The sequence below is a fragment of the Leptinotarsa decemlineata genome, unplaced genomic scaffold (genome assembly GCF_025532065.1).
Source record: "Leptinotarsa decemlineata unplaced genomic scaffold, Ldec_3_MD MMD2_tig00000218_RagTag_RagTag, whole genome shotgun sequence".
Lineage (NCBI taxonomy): Eukaryota > Metazoa > Arthropoda > Insecta > Coleoptera > Chrysomelidae > Leptinotarsa > Leptinotarsa decemlineata.
Window position 1 is genome coordinate 5,104,583 of NW_027412545.1, and position 20,080 is coordinate 5,124,662.

The 20,080-nt window shown below is 35.4% G+C and overlaps 1 protein-coding gene across 1 annotated transcript in view; it reads left to right on the plus strand.

Annotated features, from left to right (window-relative positions):
• Positions 1–20,080, plus strand: part of Traf4 (TNF receptor associated factor 4) — a 174,583-nt gene that overhangs the window by 560 nt on the left and 153,943 nt on the right. The gene's annotated exons all lie outside the window — the stretch shown is intronic.

The window sequence follows — 20,080 nt, forward strand, 5'->3', positions numbered from 1 at the left end:
GGCAATTCCAACAACCCGATAAGTTCTGTTAAGTTATTTTTTGTTTATAGAAACGGCAAAACGTGCCAGTACCACAATGAACATCATTGTTCAGTTAGAATAAGGTACCACGTCAACAATCTCTAAAATGGTCAATTCTCGTCCATTGGAAGAAAAAATTGAAGCGATTTTTATTTACGGTGCGACGCGTAACTTTCACGAGACCGAAAGGATTTTCAATGAACGTTTTCCGAATCGTCCTCTGTAGAAAATATTTGAGGGAACTTGTATCCAAATTCGCAACTACCGGTAGTGTACATAACAAAAAGCCCCCAGGTCATCCGTCCATTCCGGAAGAACAGTAAGTGCAAATAATTGGTGAGATGGTAGTAGATTCTGAATGTTCATGAGGTGTCTCTTTCTACTGTGTGGAGAATTTTGAAGAGGAACAGGTATCATCCATACAAAATTAAAATGGTACACCAATTAACTGGAGATGACTCTGATCGTAGAACAGAATTCTGCGGAATCATGATGGAAACCATATGCAAGGCATCCTACCTATCTCCACAATATTTAAATTTTGTGACGAATGCATCTTTTTTTAGACGGCAATGTTCACAGACAAAATTGCCGTTATTGGAGTGACATCAACCTTTACATTTTCCAGGAAACACATACCCAATTTCCAAAAAAACCTAAAGTTTGGGCAGGAATATTGGGAAACCATATTGTAGGACCTCTATTTATTGATCAAAATTCAACAGGGGACCCTCTCATCACTGACATCGTCGAAGCGACTCCTAATGAATTCGTAATTGATATTGTATTCCAGACAAGTAAGAAACTGTTTGGATACTACTTTTCTCGGTCGTTGGATTGGCCGTCGAAGTCCTACAAAATGGCCAGCCCGCTCGCCAGATTTGACACCTTTGAACTTTTTTATGGGGCTATTTGAAGCAAAAGGTGTACGAAACTGAAACTGCTTCAATATTGGATGTACGGCAGAGAATAATAAATATTTGTAGAGATATTGACGTTACTGTGTTCGAAAATGTTCGGCGTGAAATATCGGATAGGCGGTTCATACATCAAGAACTTCAAGGCAATCATTTCGAGCAACTTCCGAACTGTCCTCAAGCTTATTACCTCATATTATGTAGTTGAATGTCAATGTATTCAGGCAATTATTCAAAATTTCGCCATTTTGTGGTAGTTGTAAAGCATTTGTCAGGATCTTCAAAAAGATGTGTCACAAAACCCAAATGGCGCCCAGACGCCATCTTGAAAGTATTCATGTATTAATTTCACTATCCCAAATTTAAATTTTTTGAGTTGATCCGTTCAAAGAATGAAAGGAGGGACATTAAATAAATACACTGTATGAGAAACTCTGAATTATTCAAATAAATGATAAACAATAGAATTGGTGTAACCATTTGCTAATCATATCATATCATATCATATGATAAAAAAATTTCTAGTTACTGTTCGAATTTATAAGACTCTATCTAGATTTATTATGGTTTGTGAGAAAAACATTGAATTATTAACAAGTCAATGCAAAAGTATGTTATTTCAGTTCAGAATATCAGGTTCATTCATCCGGAATATACGATTTTTTGATACAACATTATATGATGTTACGTTCAATTGAAAATTGTATTCTTCGATTACAAACACTGCTCCTCTACATATCAGAACTGCCACACTCTTTTCGACCAGCATTTTACTATATATGTTAGTTGAAACGTACGTTGAGAAGAGTGTTGTAGTTTTGGCACGCCACAGGTTTCAGTTCCACTTTTCAGTTGTAGCTTCGTACCCAAGGTTTTCTGATGGTTCAAGTGTTGTTCATGTGTTGTTCATCCTCACACTCACCTAGACCATAAATTGGAAAGTCAATAAGCGCAATAAGTGGCTCTGATTCCTCCACATCTTCAGTCTCCTTGCAACAAAATATCTTCATGCATACGTGGTTATACCAGATTGATTCTGGTAAGCTAGCTGAGCAAGAAACTTGTATTTGTAAATATAAAATTTGCTGAAAGAAACTGCAAATGTATGGTTGACTTTTGTTGATAAAGTATTGCCATCCTTACACCTCATACCAGGCAGTAATCAAGACCAATTGAGGACTCAATTGTCCTTCAGGCAACGACAGCAGCCTCCGTAACAACGTCAATTGCGGGCTAACTTCAGAATTACCTGGTAAGGGTCGCAAATGTTTGGTTAACTCCTGTACATTTGTTCTTCTTGCAACCGAGTTGAAAAAAATATGTTTTGCTGATAAACAGCTGTCGTCACCCTACGAACAACAACTCTCAGAAGTCGAAACTTGTGCGAGCTAATGGCTAACGAGGTCTTACCTTTCAACTTGTGATTCCTAACACTAGTTGGACGTAGAAGTGAAAATCGATCTTACGGCCTGCGGCTTGAACCACTGATTCACATAGCGGTTTATTGAATTAATAGAGAAAAGTATCCAGAAAACAAACCAAACAAAAAATCTTCATTTTCTATTAAGATTAAAATACTGACGAGAATTTATTTACATTATGTACAATACAAAATCATTCTCCCACATGTGGGAGTCAGGAGGGGGTGGGGGGAACGGTGGGGGGATGACTGCATTGTTGAGCCCAGGAAGACAACATAATGCACGCCATCACACAGTCCTACAATTGAACAGTGTGAGGGAGAGCTACCCGCTAGTGTTAGCGGGTAGCTAGTGTTAGCGGGTAGCTCTTCGCTCAACAGATTTCCGCTTCAGCCTCCGTTTGTGACATATCGCTTCCTGCCGAATCTCACGCGAGAGTTCTTCTTGCGTTGCGGTTTCGATATTCTTAATCTCATTTTAATCTATGCAAGCTAGTGTAAGTTGTCCGGAACCTTCTGGAAAAAGTTCATAAAAAAACAGGTAAGAGTAATTCGGCTATTACGCTAAAGCGTGAATTATCAGCAAAGCACCCACGTCAACCCGATCCCCTATCGACCTACCATTCTCACACCTGGCTTCACTGTATTGATGAAGGACAATAAACCAAGATGACGTCCTATTATTGAGTGATATTTTTTATTCACATCACGCCACTCGTTGAACATTCTTTTTTATGCATACAGCTCCCTTAATTTTTTTTCAAGCAGGTTCCTTTCTGTAGATGTCAGCTTCGGTACAAACATGCTCTTTTTCCCGATTTGCTGATTTCTTCACGCTGGGTGTTTTTCTTGTGCTTGCCAGTACGGAGTTCCAATGGCCTTTTGGTTTCACTGCTGCTAAAAAGTCACTAGTGAGGCGAGCGAAAAGTATCGCGGAAAACCTTAGGTTCCGCGATAAACCCTATCTCTCATTTCAAGAGCCTCCACGTGTTGTGAATAATCCGCCGACCGCTGATCAGGTGGAATCCTTCTGGAAGAAAATCTATGAACACCCACATCCACTCAACTTATACACTCCAGTCCTAGCGCAGATCGAAGATTTCAACATAGAGCTTCGACAGCCTGAGCTCAATGAACTGCGCAACCCGATAACCTCGGATGACGTTCGAAGAACTCTTGTGGGTTCCAAGAACTTTGCTGCTCCAGGTCCAAATGGGCTGCTGAACACTTTGATCTTAGCCAAGGTGGAAAAATTGACAAGCACCCACCGCCATCTGCCAGAGGTTTCAACTCATGGCTGGACGAAGAGCAGCCAATTCCGGATTGATTTGTCGAGGGGCGGACGGTTTTCATCCCCAAAAGCGGAGATTTGTCGATTTTTAAGAATTACAGACCGATAACATGCTTGAATTCGTGTTATAAGTTGTTTACAAGCATATCATACACACCAATACTCACAGCAGTTGACTCAGTGATCAAACGGATATATGAGCAGAGAGGGTCGAAGAGAGGAGTCGTTGGATGTAAACTTAACCTGTAACGCAGGACTTGATGCAATATAAGCGTAACCTCTCTATGGCATGGAACGATTACCGCAAGGCATTTGATACAACATCGCATGAGCTCATCTTGCATTTGCTCAAATGCCTTGCGGTACATGACAAAATAGTGACATGTATTGAACAACTGATACCATTCTGGCAAACTCGGTTCACCATAACATCTGGTCAAGCCAAACAGGGTCCAAACAGGGTGGACTCTGGCTTGACCACTTTCAGAATGGGTGTTTTTCAGGGCGATTCCCTCAGTCCCCTTCTCTTCTGCCTCTCACTATTGCCATTATCAGTTGCGCTCAGAAATACTCGAGGGTATGACTGTGGCACCCAAGGAAACCGGATGCACATGCTCACCCATTTGTTTTATATGGATGATCTTCAACTTTATGCCTCTGGAGAGAAAGATCTCCATCAGTCCTTGAGGGTGGTGGAAGAGTACATGCATGCTATCCGCATGAAATTCGGGATAGACAAATGTGCAATGGTGCATCTTAAAGGAGGACGATTCGGGGACTACAGAGAGGATGTTCAGCTCGTAGATGAAAGCATTCTACACCACTCACAACGCCACTCACAAGAGGTAACAGCAGTGACGAACTCTCTCCGCGGCAAGTATCAGCACAAACTTCGACAGAACTGGTCATCGGAAATAATATTAGGAAAAAAAAATAGAAATAAAAATGATAATTATAATAATGATCATATTTTTATAAATATAAGAATAAAATGGGGTTACATTCGTTACAATAAAATGAATTGAAAAATACTTGAAAATCAGAAAACTCCACAGAAGGCGAACCTGTCTGCCGATGTTTCGTTATTTCTTCTCTGTTAATGGTTTGTTAGGCAATTGAAGTTCAAACTTCGAACAAGAAATATTTCAAACACATTCAAACAAACGGAACGAGAGAGTTCTTCGCACAATGCGTTCTTTGGTGAAATAGTCCCTTCGCGAAATAAAAATCGAGCGGTCTCAGTGATTTTTGGATTTTTCTATGAATTTGGAGATGACCTGGTTATATATAAGACAGGCAGTATATTGTCCACGTCAAATTATACTAAACCTTCTTCATTTCCTTTGTGTTGAGTGAAAATCGCTGTGACACACCCTGCACCAACCGCAGATTGGAAATAAAAAAAATATTTGCCATGAAAACATATGAATACATCGACAAAATCCTTGCTGTCTGTCGTCCAGGGGCAAACGCGGCGACCGGATGGGGCCAAAAGGTAACAAGAACGTCCGTCCGTCGAACAGCTGTTCGACATGTGTGCACTTTGAATTCCTTTTCGCCAGGTGCTAGTCCTCGGCGCTGTTCTTAATTCTACAGCTTTTTGGTTATTCCCTTCATGCGATCGTTCTGTTCGAGACGATCGAGATGAGGTCCTTTTGTGAAAAATATTTCGTATCAAAATTACAAGTTTCATAAAGGGTTTGGCATTTTCATTGTCCTCTGCCTGTTCTCCAAGTCGGTTTATGTGGAATAATGATGGTATTTCGAAACATTTACAATACTGTTGTGTGAGAATATCACGATTTTTCTTGTGTTCTGCAATTTCTCTCGTTGTTATTATATTAAGAAATGAATAATAATAATAATAAAAACCAACAAAGGAGTTTTTACGTAATGACTTAGCAAATTGTATCTGAAATACTGGCCTGGAAGATAATAAAGCTGCTGAGACTCTTGCCAGGGTGGGCTGTGTGAGCAGTTTCATGAACCTGTCATTGAGATCGCTTTCAGTTTTGCCAAACAAACATTGATCACCTAGCAAGAAGAGTTTCAGATTTCTGGCAAAATCTACTATAATTGGCCCATTTCAAGACATTTATACATCCAGGGCTTTAGCGAAAAGAAAAACCAGGGGGGGGAGGGAATCCAAATTTTTCCAACCCCACCAGCAATATTTTCCAACATTCGAAACAATGAAAGCCGAGGGATTAGTTACTAGTATAATATATTAATTTTCGTACTTAGCTACATCGTACTAGATACTTAGCTATCCAAAGATTGGCTGAATGCTTATTCCCGTTAAGGTATGCACAAACAAAAATACATTTTCCCATCCTTGTCCTGGCTCTTTCCCTTACCTTATTATCTCTCCTTTTTTTACTCTCATTTTCATTTTTCTAATTCTTATTAATTTTTTTACTATGATTTCCCAAATTTTTCCCAAGTCGGAAAAGCAGAGGGGGGTACCCCCCTTGCCGACGGCCCTGCATACATCCTTTAAAGTATGTTATCAAATAATTGTGCAGGTACGTTCAATATTGTCCATCAGGCCCACATATAGGAAACTGCCATTTGAAATCATTATATGAAAAGCTTTTGGACTTTTCGAAGTTATGCGTGCCATCTCTGCAGCAGAGCATATACTGTTTGCCTGCCCCGCAATGGAAATTATGATTTCAGTGTCCAAATTTCAATCTCGCCATCCGATCTGAAATATTACTCAAGTATTCTATTTGGCTTCGAGTATGAATAGGTGTTAGCTACAGTAAGCCAGGTCACCGTACTTAACGCCTATGGACTTTTACCTCAGAAAGATCTTATTTTTAAATTTCCGACCAATTTTAGATACGAATTGGAAGCGGCAGTGATGCAAAGTTTTGCTTCTCTCACTCCTATTGAACAAATTCATTCGGCAATTATCATCAGCTATATCGAAACTATGCGTTTCAATTACTGCTGTGAAAAGCTTTCTCAACATTTGATATCTATTACTGAACATTTTTTTTCTGTTTTATCGCAGCGTCGTCTAAAGCCTATTTGATCAAAGTGTGCGTTTCAAAGTCTACATGAAAAAACCTAAAAGCTTTGAATTTCAAAGGTGATTCTAGCAAAACATCAAGTGTGCTAGATTTTTGGAAAGGTAATTTCAAATAATACTGAAATATGCAGGAATATACAGGGTGTCTCATTAAAAAATAGTGTTCCATCAATAACTATTGAAATCTCATTCAAAAAAATAAGTTGTTCATACTATTGAATTCTTCTTAAAAAAGTTCTTCGGAAATGTTTTCATAGAAACAAGAAATTTTTGACAGAAAAAAATGCACATTATCGAAAATCATGCTGTAACTCAGAAACGATGATAGATATCGATATGCGGTTTTCACCATTGAGTTTGTCATCTATCTAATTTGAAAACAGGAGTTTTCCTTTAAAAGTGTCTAGTTTGTCCCTCTCTATACAACATAATTTCCAACTGGTCAATAAATTGATATTAATTTTATATTTCATAAGATTTGAAAACTATGATAGATGTTAGATGACTCCGCGATCCAACATCAGACAGCGCCGTTTCTAATCGCTAAGGTCTCATCAATGGTACTGCAATACTCTGTTTCATAATATTAAAAAGTGATTAATGCAAAACGTTAACAGATTGCTCAAACAAATTTTTTTATTTTGTTATAATTTGCCAAAGTTGGTAAAGGCGTGTTTATAATTCTTTTCTGGATCCACCCTATAGCTGTATCGCAAACGGGTCACAAACAAAAGATTTTATGAATTTCACTAGTTCGGACTTCCATTGTCTACTATATAAAATGATTTGAAATCCCTGAAACAAGTAAAAAAGAATAGTTAAAAAAGAATAGTTGAAAATAACAATTATATTAAGCAACAATAAACCTGAAATGAAATAATAGTGAAATAACCTACAAGTAAAAAAATATAATAATTGAATAAATAAAAATTAAAGGAATGAAAAAAGGAAAATAATAAAAATAAAAAAAGTGTAGAGATTCCAAGTCACGTTAGTTCACGACGTTTCGATTGTTGGTATCTACAATCGTCTTCGGGTATGAGCGTTTCATATCTGCATTATCCTGCGTTTCAGTATTCATTTATTCAAATATACTTATACCTGAACTACCTGAACTAATATCTGTTTATTCACTTATATACTATTGATATTGTTATAACATTTCAATTTGAAATATTTACATAATCCCTACTAATATTGTAAATGTGAATCTAAGTTTGCTTGTTACGGTTTTACGCGAAAACTACTGAACCGATCATCATGAAATTTTGTACACATGTTTTTGGAGGTATTAGACGTAACATAAGATACTTTTTATTAAAAAAACAATAATTTTTTATGCAAGATAAAAAAAAATTCTGTTAAAAAAATCTCAGAATCTAGCTACTTTAACGTCATCTAGCATCCCTACTAATATAATAAATACGAATGTAAGTTGGTTTTTTACAGTTTCACGCGAAAATGACTCGACTGATCATCATGAAATTTTGTATACATGTTCATGGAGGCATTAGAAGTAATATAGGATACTTTTTATAAAAAAAAAATTATGTAGGATAAAAAAATTGTTTGTCAAAAAAATCTCAAACAAAGCTACTTTAACGTCATCTAGCATTCCAGTAATGAAGTTCCAACCCTTTGTGCCGTAATACCGTCGCACTGTATTATTCACAGTAACGACAATATCCAATCCAATCCAATTGACTATAGTTTCAGCTGTTTGGAATTTTTCTATATTTATTGTTATTTTCTTCTGTCACCCGCGAGCGAAGCCGCGGGTAAAAGCTAGTAAGTAATAAATAGGTCTGCTTCTTCAAGAAGATATTAGGTACAATTATGGCGTCTTATCATCAAATACCTCAACTCAATGGTCTAGTTTCCACATGTTGTCCTCTTCTTTTATAACATGTTAAATACATTTACGCCACTTTTTAGAATAGATATTTAATAACTCTTTGACGAGTATTTTGACATCTTTCATTTTGAATGTCGTGTTTCTTTTTGGAACGAAACCTTTTACTTGAGCCCAAACGAGTTGAATGGGATTGAATTTGCAATGATAAGGGGACAGACGTACTATTTCTTTCTGGCTCCTATCATTTTCTCTAGGGTTGGTATTTAATTTTTGAATCAAAAAGAATGTATAAATAGAAAGGGTTATATTTTTAGAAGTGACTAATTTTTGGAAAAGAAAGTTTTTGGCTTTCTACTACTCCATCTTGATACAACAAATGTGGGAATCTTCCAAAGGAAGGAAGGAAGTAATCTATTTTGAAATAAGTAACTCTATACAGGTATATAGAGTATAGAATATATATGTAAAGAGTTACTTATTTTAAAGTTGATTACTTCCTTCCTTTCTTTGGAAGATTTCCATATTATTTGTATCAAGATGGAGTAGTAGAAAGCCAAAAACTTTCTTTCCCAAAAAGAATGTACTATTCGTCTAATTGCTGGTCTGTAGTTTTCATCAACAGACACAGTTTTTCTTTCTGAAGACGGTTTTGGTGATTTAACAGCTACATTTTTTTCTCATTCTTGAATTTATATATCGATGATATGAAACTTCGGTCATTTGCAAACACATTTCCACCAGAGTATCAACGGTATACGAAGGATTTTGTCTATATGAGAGCGTTATATGCACCAAAATAATATTCTATTCGTATCTCAGATATGCCTGATTTGGTCGGGTAAGCTGTGAAAATTGTTTATTTGTGTTTATTTCAAAACGGTACTTATTTTAAAATCATGCCTCGTATTCGATGATGATTTCTTTAAATAATTTATTTCAAATATCCATGAATTTCTGGTTGAATCGCTATTTGTTCTTTCAATATGGAGAAACAATGTACGAACAATAGATAAACAACAAAGTTGTAAGATTAATGTTACTCCATGCATGTAACAATATTAATATTCATTATCATGACAATAATATAAGATGCAGTTCCCAAGAAAACACAATAGCCATAGTGAGAAAGCTGATATAACACAATCACTACCTATATATTCGAAAGAGGAATAAAAGTATTTCACCAGTGTTCTGATAAGTGCGTTGTTAACATGTTCGTTGGTTTTTTGCGAGAATTCGATCCACTGCTTTCTGACTGGACGGTGTTCAAGAAGCAACTAGAAAACTTTTTTCTCGCCAACAACATCACTAACTCAAACAAAAAACGTGCCTTATTTTTAAACACTTTGAACGAAGAATGCTACAAAGTGCTAATGACCTGGTGCCATCCAGTACCACCTGAGAGTATTCCGTTTAACACCTTGCTGTTAATGTTTGACCAGCAATTTGCAGAGTGCGTGTTTATGAACAGATTCAAGTTTTACAACTCTAGAAAAGCAGAGGAAGAAAATATCGAAGAATGGGCTGCACGTGTCAAACTCTTAGCTGACTGCTGCCACTTTGGACCAGAATTAGATGTATGCTTGAGGGACAAATTCATAACTGGATTGGGAAATTACAGTGTTTTCCAGTTTTTCGATGGAAAAACGGATACCTCTTTCGACGAAGCTGTTCAAATTGTACTTGGGAATCGAGAATTTGAGACAAAGGAAATTTCGTCGGAAGATTATGACTTCGATCCAGTTTATGGATGGCAAAACTGTCGTTTCGATTATTCAACCGTTCTTCATCAAAATTCAACATTTTCTTTGTATGAATGAATAACTTAGTGTGGGAGCTTAATGAATTCTAAGTTATTCGTTCGTTGTCAACGGAACTATTTTATTCAACTGGTTACATGAATTCAGATTGTCTTTTTCAAGTGATAGATAAGTTAGAATGAATTAATTATACAGAAATGACCGATTTGGAAATGGTCATGACAATTTGAGATGTTGATGAATTTCCCGTTCACAACATCATTTATTATAAAGCCTGTAATGTTAATTCAGTTGAGGATTTAGTCAGTACAATAAAGTTTTTTGTTTTAATTTTTTCCTTGGATTCTTAAGTAGTACTGAATTCTTAATATGTTCATGTAGTTTCATTGTAATAATTGGTCATTCATTTGTGTATTAGTAAAGACTACGTTTATATACATTGGATTTTTTCATAATTGTACTATTTTTCAGATTCCGAATTCAATTCGGAAAATATTTTGAATTTATCAATCAAAATTACTTTTTCCCGCTTAAATCATTTCGAGAACAAATTTCTTGATATTCAAACCGAATCGATTTTTTTTATCAATTCCTTTTATGCTGGATATAAACGTAGACAGAAGGTACGGTAGGTATAACTATTCCAATCAATAGAGTCAATAAATTCCTTTCTCTTCGAAAATCTTTGTTTGGTATTATAAAAGAAAATTTTTTGCCAAAAAAATTATCCTATCAAATTTGTCTATTTCTAGTCATGTGTGTCGAAATAACCAATGAAACCATCATTACACTGATAACTACCCATGGATAGTTTTCACGGGTAGTTATCACTTATGTCATGACATTGCTAAGCAACCAACACAATAAAGTTGTTTGATATTTCAGTAATTCAATTTATTTCGAAAATGTCACTTCCTCGCTTTGGTGTTCAAAATGATGCGGCAATTGACAAAATCATTGAAGAAAATACACCAAAAAATACTGTCAATAGTAAAAAATACACTTGAAAAATATTTATGAAGTTTTGTGACGCCAGAAAATATGAATTGGATGGAAATCGTACTCTCGAAGAGCTTGCATTATTACTCAAGGATTGGGCGATTAATATGAGAAAAAAAGATAGCACAGAGTTTAAGGAGGCTACTGTTAAAACCGTATGGAATATAACAAGCAAATTATTACAAGAAAAGTATTACAAAGAGTATAATATCATGCTAGACCCCTTTAAAAGTGTTGCATTCAAACAAGCGCGGAATGCACGCGACGCAGCACGAAGAAATTTACAAACAGATCCCACTAAACGCAAAACAAGCTCAGTACCATTAACTTCAAATGAAATGAGTAAAATTATAAACTTTTGGGATGAAAATACCCATATAGGACTCCTACGCAAATTTTATCACATAGCAGCGGTGGAATTGGCTTGGAGAGGTGGTGAAGGTGCTGCTTGCTTAGTTGATTATTTTCATATCGAAAAGGACAACAATGGATCTCCAACTAATAGGATAGAATATAATCCAATTTTCAGTAAAACCTGCCAAGGGGGTTCAAAGAACTGCGCCTCTAGCAAATGGTTAGTTCAAAATAGTGATAACAATGCTTGTCCTGTCAGATTATTCATTAAATTATTATCAAAACGAGGCACAAATATCAAGACAAATAGACTATTTTTAAGGCCAAATCGTCACTGGAAGACAGGAAGCGATAACTGGTATGACAATATGCCTCTGGGTAGAAATATAATCAACGGATGGACGAAATCTTCTGCTGAAGCAATTGGCTTGGATACGAAACAGAGGAAAATAACCAATCACTCTAATAGAGCAACTGCAGTCAGTCAACTAGCTAAGAGTGGAGTTCAAGAACAGCAATTGTTGAAAATTACTGGGCACAATAATGGAAATTCCATAAAACCTTATTTGAATATTGATCAGGAACATCATAACCAAATAACCAATAGTATGCGTGGAAACACCTATGCAGTAACCGGGGCAAATACAGCAAGATCAACGGAATATCATTATACGAATTGTTCTTTTAATAACTGTGTGTTCAATAAATAATTTTGTTCGAATTGCAAAAAATTTTCTCACCGAATATCCCTCGAACATTGATAAATAACTCATAATTTTATCACAACTTCCTCAAGCACGTTATTTTAGGTAACATCCCTACGCCTTCGGCGTCGGGATGTTACCAAATAACGTGCTTTCGAAAACTGTGATAAAATTATTTCGTTAGTTATCAATGTCCTTGGGATATTATAGCTGAAAATTGACTCAAAAATATAGCATACAATTATTTTTCCTTCGAAGTACTTTTCAGTACTTAGTCAAAAGTTCACACTTTTTTTCTTCTGAGGAAGATTTCAAAGTTTGATCTTTGCTAGCAGATTTCGCTAACCACTCAAGACACGACCTTGTAAGTTTTGTGTGAACTATTTTAATTATTGATGGCTCATTCATACATCAAACTTTTACTTTATCTTTTACTTTCTGGTTGAGTTATTTTCAATGGTTCATTCTACTCATTCAATCGACCTCTATGTGAACAGTGGTTCACTTCCAACCCGTGTTAGGAATCTCACGTTAAAAGGTTAGACTTCGTTAATCCTCTGCTCGCACATCTGAGGGTTATCGTTCGTAAGGAAAAAACATATTTTTTTCAACAAAAGTTTCACTTTATAGGGTGGTGTATGAGCACTGCCATTCATTTAAATTGAGACAACTTTCTTGAAATAAAAGATAGAATAGAAGTAAACGTTTGGTGTATGAACCAGTCATAACTACTTGCACGAATCTTTACTCAAGCAACATCCCAAAATATTCATATTTCCTAGTGAAGGCAACGTTACTGCTGCTATGTACAATTACGAATACTTGAAGAAATGTCAAGAACATTCAGAATCTGGATATCAAACTAAAAAATAATCCACAATGATTATAAAATCGTAAGTTTTGATGTAGTTTCAAAAATACTCTATTACAATCAATTGAGCACTGAGAATTATTAAAATAAAATCAAACAAACAACAACGCAAAAAAATACTAATGTTATTTAAATTTTTTTTGGATTCATTTTTTTGAATCTGACAATATCATAAGCAGATTTTCGGAACTATTAGGAGTTCAAGTTTTTATTTTTATTTATGTGATTATGTTTTAAAAGACCTATTGACCGAAATTTTGAATGATTTAAAATATAATATTGCTTTTATCAATCGATATGTTAATTATTCTAGTAACACTTTATAGAGAATTTCCACTAGACAGTTTATAAAACCGCCACACGTATTTCGCTATAGAAAGGCTACGCTATACTGTATTCAGCTCAATCAGAAAATTTTGGAAAAATTAAATAATTTGATAAACAACGAAGCGTCATGTGTAGCATCGTTAAAATATTCAAATGACGTATTTGTGAGAAAATATCAACAAAAACATTCTATATAAACTTGTGTCTGGATATACTTCGTTACGAGAATACAGGGTGTTGAAATTGAATTTTTTGTTCATTTTTCAAAAATAACTCGTGCAAAAAATAAGTTATTTGCACGAAGTTCAATACCCGGGGTTTTTTCGACGTAGGAAATCCTAATTTTCATGTAACATTTAGAGGGCGCTGCATTGGCTGTTATTATTTATTTCAAATTGTCCTAACTTTTTTGAAAGTGAAATTTTGGAACTTTTCATGAAAAAACTCAATTTCCACACCTTACCCAAGTAAATAAGGTACACTTCCTCAACAACGCTGGAGGTGATCGTTTTCGAGATATTTACAGTTTTCTATATCAATGCATATTACATAGCTCCTGGGGCTGAGAATATTACAAAAATCAAGTAGGTATGTGGTGGATCTCGCCAAAATAAACAACGTTTTCCTATAAAATGTTATTAGAAAAAATCATTCGTTTTCGAGGTACAAATAGTTGAAATTTTTCAAAACATGGTTGGTTTTTGTCACAAGTTTTTTGCAATTTTAGTTATTTGTATTTTATAGAAAAAAGTTGTTTATTTTGACGAGATCCATCACATACTTAGTTTTTGTAATGTTCTCAGCAACTTTACTTAGCGCCCTAGGAGCTAAGTAATGTGCATCGATATAGAAAATCGTAAATATCTCGAAAACGATCACCTCCAGTGTTGTTGAGAAAGTGTAATTTTTTACTTGGAAAAATTGTGGGGATTAGGTGTCTTCATGAAAAGTACCAAAAGTTTTCTGTCAATTTGAAATAAATAATGACAGCGCAAGCACCGCCCTCTAGATGCTACATGAAAATTAATACGAAATTATGATTTTATACATCAGAAAACCCCAGGTACCAAATTTTGTACAAATAAGTTATTTTTTGCAAGAGTTTTATTAAATAAAGAACAAAAAAATAAAATTTCAACACCCTGTATTTCCGAAACGAAGCACTTCCGGACACAAGGAATATTTTCACATACTTATGTTACACTCCGTATATCACTTCAAAGCAGATATGAGGAAAGTAACTGATTTTGACATTCAAAATCATATATGTTTTTATACTAGTCGGTAATAAAACATCTATCAACTGATTCAAAATGAGAGTAATTGAGAAGTTCATTGAAAAAGAATATCTTTCAAGTAATGGCGGATCCAGAAATTCATTATTGGGGTGCAGTTTACAACTTAGAGTACAGGGTATAACCACTTCATAATGCACTGAGTCCTCGGAGGTTTTTTATTGATGTTCAGTAGGATGTATTCAGGAACAAACATTTGAAAAAAAATTAAAACCATTGCTCAGTTTTAAATATTGTATTACAACTAACAATAAGAAAAACATGTATTAAAAATAACCCTTTTCGTCATCACCATTGAGTGAAGTGCTATTCAGGTACAAGGATAATGAATTAAAAATAGATTATAATGACTTTTTATTAATCAAATTAATTAATAGTCGAACATAATAATATTTTTATAATAAAAACATAATATTTTTAATAAGTAAATGTTTTATAACACCTTCAGAAATAATTTTCTCTTGTGCTTTCTAATGTATACGTCCAAGACTTCTTCAGCCTACATTGTATTGGAAATATCCTGGTGAACATGCAGTATAGCAAAAAAATTCAGTCTCTCTTCAGTCACTGTATTGCGTAGATATCTTTTTAAACGATGCAAAGCTGAAAAAGTTCTCTTTGCTCTACTGATAATCACAAGAAGAGTGCACGACACTGCAGTAATATCCTGATGTTTGGGAGAAAATCGGCAAACTTGTAAGCTTGCGTGGGGTGTTTTGGCAACTTATTTTCGGGATTTGATTTCCACTTTTGTTTCCAAATTCGCAACTCACATTTCAAGGCCAAAAAGAATGATAAATCATCTTTGAATTTGTTTGTCCCTTGAAGAATGTCACTAATGTAGGCCTCATTTAAATTGGGTGTTAACAGGTATTGCAGCTTGCCTACACATTCCATCTCTTTCTTAGGTAACCTTGCCGTCATTTCATTTATAATGAAATCAAGAAACGAAATGTACACTGACATGCGATAACAGACCTCAAGTGAGACTGTTTGTGCATTTGTCGAGCTGTTGTCCTAGGTATTCGAATTACTGTGCCCATTTCTTTCGCCAAGTCAGCTTCCTGGTTATGAAGCTCCTTAAAGATATCAGAAGTGTTGTCTCGTTTTTCCTTCAAATACTCCAAATACCTCAGCCAACACTATTACACTATTCAAAAACTCTGACGACAGAATAGAGTGCGGGAAAGCAAATGTATTACTTCCTCTACCTTCCGGTGAAGTAGCATTGGTTTCGAGGACAGTGAGGAATACAGAAAGGTATTCCATGAACGTCAACACGGCTTCGTGCCTTTCTATCCATCTTGTTTCATACAGATTTTTTTAACCATGTTTTCCTGGCTTGAAGTCATGATTTTCCGCATCTCTTCTTCCAATGCTTTGAATCTTGCAGCGGAGTCATGGACAAAATTTGCCAGGGAAAATATAACTCCCATGGCATTTTTGGAGCTGGTAACAGAACAAGTTTTGCTTATAGCCAAGTTCAGCCTATGGTTGGTATTGTGTGAATTGTAAGATGTTCTTTAACAGACAAATCTGTGGTCTCATCTGCCATTATTGTGAAAAACTTTGACTCTTTTATGTCATTTACAATCTTGTGATAATATCCCCACAGTATTCTATCATTTCATTTTGCGTGGTTTTGCTCATGTAACTGGCATTTCTTCCACAATTTTTTATATGTGAGAGTAGAATGTCATCACCAGCGTCAACATTGTAGGCCTGCTTGCCCTTTCTTCCCTTCACTGCCACTCATATCGTATCAGCACAAACCACAAGATTCGATTAGAGACAATTTTTACTCTTTCACAATAAACAGAACAGAATACTTGTGCGATAAATACAACGGTACAACTATGATGAAATACCTCTCGATGTCATTGCGTTACTACTGCTCCTACACAAAACTACAGCAGTAGGATTGATCAAGAATGATGTTGGGCGGAGTAAGTCAAATCATGAATTCAATTAATATTTTGTAACGTATAAAAACAGTTAAGCTTTATTCATACATTAGGTTTGATCAGTCTGACTTTGCTCTGACTATACTTTCCCGAACGTAAAATGTATTTCACCAATTTATACCTAGTATACTTTCAATCCTCTGAAGGGGGATCCGTGCCCCTATGCCCCACCCATCAGATCTGCCACTGCTTTCAAGGCATAATGAGTATCTACATTAAATAGGAAAATATATGTTCAATGTTTTTTCAACTCGTAATAAATGTAAAATATACAACCGCAAAAAATTATGATTGATCTCAACGATGCATATCGTACAAACCCATTGAACTCTATTGAACATTGCATCTATAATTGCTCACACATGAAAGACAATGCGCTAACTTCGAGCAAAACAATTAGTGGTATTAAGACTGAATACACTGTGGGAAGGAATGTCAAGAATGTGAATTCTTTGTTTAAGGTTAAGTCAACCATGATGACCGGAAGATAGTGTGGTGTCTGTGAGGAAATTAACGTGGTCTGCCTTAATTTCCTATTAAATTTGCTTCCAAATTGTTCAGTTGTCGCTGAAAAACAATCGTCGAGGGATATTAAAAAAGATGTTTTTAGACTGTGTGAGAGCGACTGTTCTCTTTGTTGGGTTTCAATTAATTATTTGTGTTGGGATATTCGGCATGAGTGGAGGACAACAATTAGTTGAAAAACTAATTAGGTATGTTACAGTGTGATACAAATGTTTGACGAAAAAAGAAACAATCTTGTGGGAAATGAAAGGAAAATGAAATTTTCTATGGAAAATAAGCCAATGAGTCTGTATGGGTTAGACCCCTACGAAAATAGTAACTCTTACAAGCTGAGGAGCAATTAGTTGAATTAACATCGTTATTTTTCTATATCAGAGATAAAATCAAACTTAACTTTTCTCATCAAACTTTTAACACTCTACAAACATTGTTATCGTTCAGAAGAATAATATACCATACCGGATTTAGAGACATTCGTAGACCAATTCTCAGTAGAAATATAGTGATGTATTTTTGCAATTCATAAAACTGAACATGACTGTTTTAGATACACGATACTTTGTGAAACCCTGGTTGTTTCGATTTAGCAGATGTTCTAAACTTCCACAATGCTAGGGATTTCGACAGGTTTTCCACCAAAATAAAACTCAAAATCTTCGTGGCTTCACACCGACGGTCTGGCTTCAAGTGAGCTTTGATTTCCAGACCTAGTTGCAGTTCCTCGAAGTTGAAAGACACATTAACAAAGTGTAGGTTAGGTAACCACTGGTTCAATAACCATTCGATATAACGAGTAGATCACTTTTTTCAATCCTAATTTTTTTTCATACATTCTGATTCAGGTTGCCTTCAATAATAATAATAATATACTTCATTGTCATTACGAATAAATCTTGTGGACAAAGCTTGTGAAAAGTACATATAAATGTAAGTATAGAAATATAAAATGTGAATATAAAAACACCTACAAAAAAGTATCGAAATTTTGTCTCAACATGGTTGGGTACAGACTTGTTTAAAAATAATATCAACACTTATATAATAGACTTATAAACATTTTGGGAAAGAAAGTTTTTGGCTTTCTACTACTCCATCTGATACAAAAAAAGGGATGAGAGAATCTTCCAAAGAAAGGAAGGAAGTAATCAATTTGAAACTCTATACATGAATGTGTAGATCATGCAAAGAAGTAACTTTCAGATACAAACTGAAAGAAAGTCCTCCTGAAACAGCTACTTTCATGTAAACATTGAATTACACGAAAGAAAATAATTCTTTCGAAACAAATACTTCTATATGAACACTGAATTATACAGAAGATACTTTTCTTTCCTCAGTTTGTATTTCAAACATTTGTTGTGGAATAAGAATCAGATATCATTCACATTTTCTATAATGTCATCCAATTTGGTACTGAAGAGCCTTAGGGCAAGTGTCTTAAGGCGAAACATCGGTGTATACCAGTTAGGGTGACAGTGTTCCATGTAAGTGCAATTTATTACCATTCATTCAAAGTAGAACTCATTATCAGTTCCAAACAGAGTGAAATATAAGCAGAATTCCATTCAAAGTTGGTGCTTCGAATTCATGTTTTACTTCTTTGTAGGTACATGGAATCAAACTAGTTTATGGTGCATTGCAGTTTTGGATTGAGTTTAATATATTTGCATGTTAAGAACCTGTCAAGCGTGCCGTAACATCGACGTGAGCTTGAGTTGTACAAACTATTTCATGCAGACTTTATCAGATTATTGACAACCAGCGACCATAGCAGAAGCAACAATACTCCTCCGTTCCTGCTCCTTTGATGGTTTCCTACTCCATATTACCTACAAAGTCTTCTTCTGAAAACTAACTGTGACCACTTGATCAGAAAGATTGTGTATGTTTTAGTTAAGACTTTCGCGGCCGATGTCATGGGTGAACCATCAAGATGAATAAACCTCTGAAGAAGCAAGCCACTCGTGCTGGCGAAACGTTAGGATACAGTTCCAAATCACGACAGCCTTCAAACCCGAATGAAGATCGTAATACTGTGTATGTTTATTTTTTTTATAAACTAGGCGATGGATGTGAGGTATTGCCAAGATCATCCTCTGGGTAATGAAAGCACAAATATTTTTTTACCAACATTTGTTTCATTCCTTATAATAGGGGGGGCCTAAGCGGTGATTTCGCGATTTACTAAAGCGTGGCAGAATAATATACAGGGGGATACCTCGTACCCGGTTAAGTACCCTTACCAAATATGAGCCCCATATATAAGGCCGCCTGTGAGGGATAAATAATCAGATTAGTAAATCAGAAATTCTCGAGCGCGTCAGATTAAGGTAGGGTGAGTTAATTACCTGCTAAAAAGTGTATATTCCAGTAATCTGACAATTTGAGACTGACGTAAAGAAAGGAGAGGGCAGCAAAGTTGTAAAAAAATAACGTCATTTCGACATCTCGAGCGTACCTAATTTGTTTTTATTTTGAAGGAAATAATTCAAGGATAACGAAACAAATATAATCTGACGATTTCCGCAAGCCGAAATAACAAAAATTCGTCGATAAAGTTTAATGCGTGCAGCTGTGTGCACTCCGAGTTTCTATTCCTCTATTCTCTATTTAATTTTTCCTCTATATATATTACTCTCTCACTGCGTCCCCACTCTGAATTCTGTTGCCATGACACCATCACAGTTGATCACAGAGAATTGTTCGTGATGAAGATAAAGATGATGATTAATTAATCAAA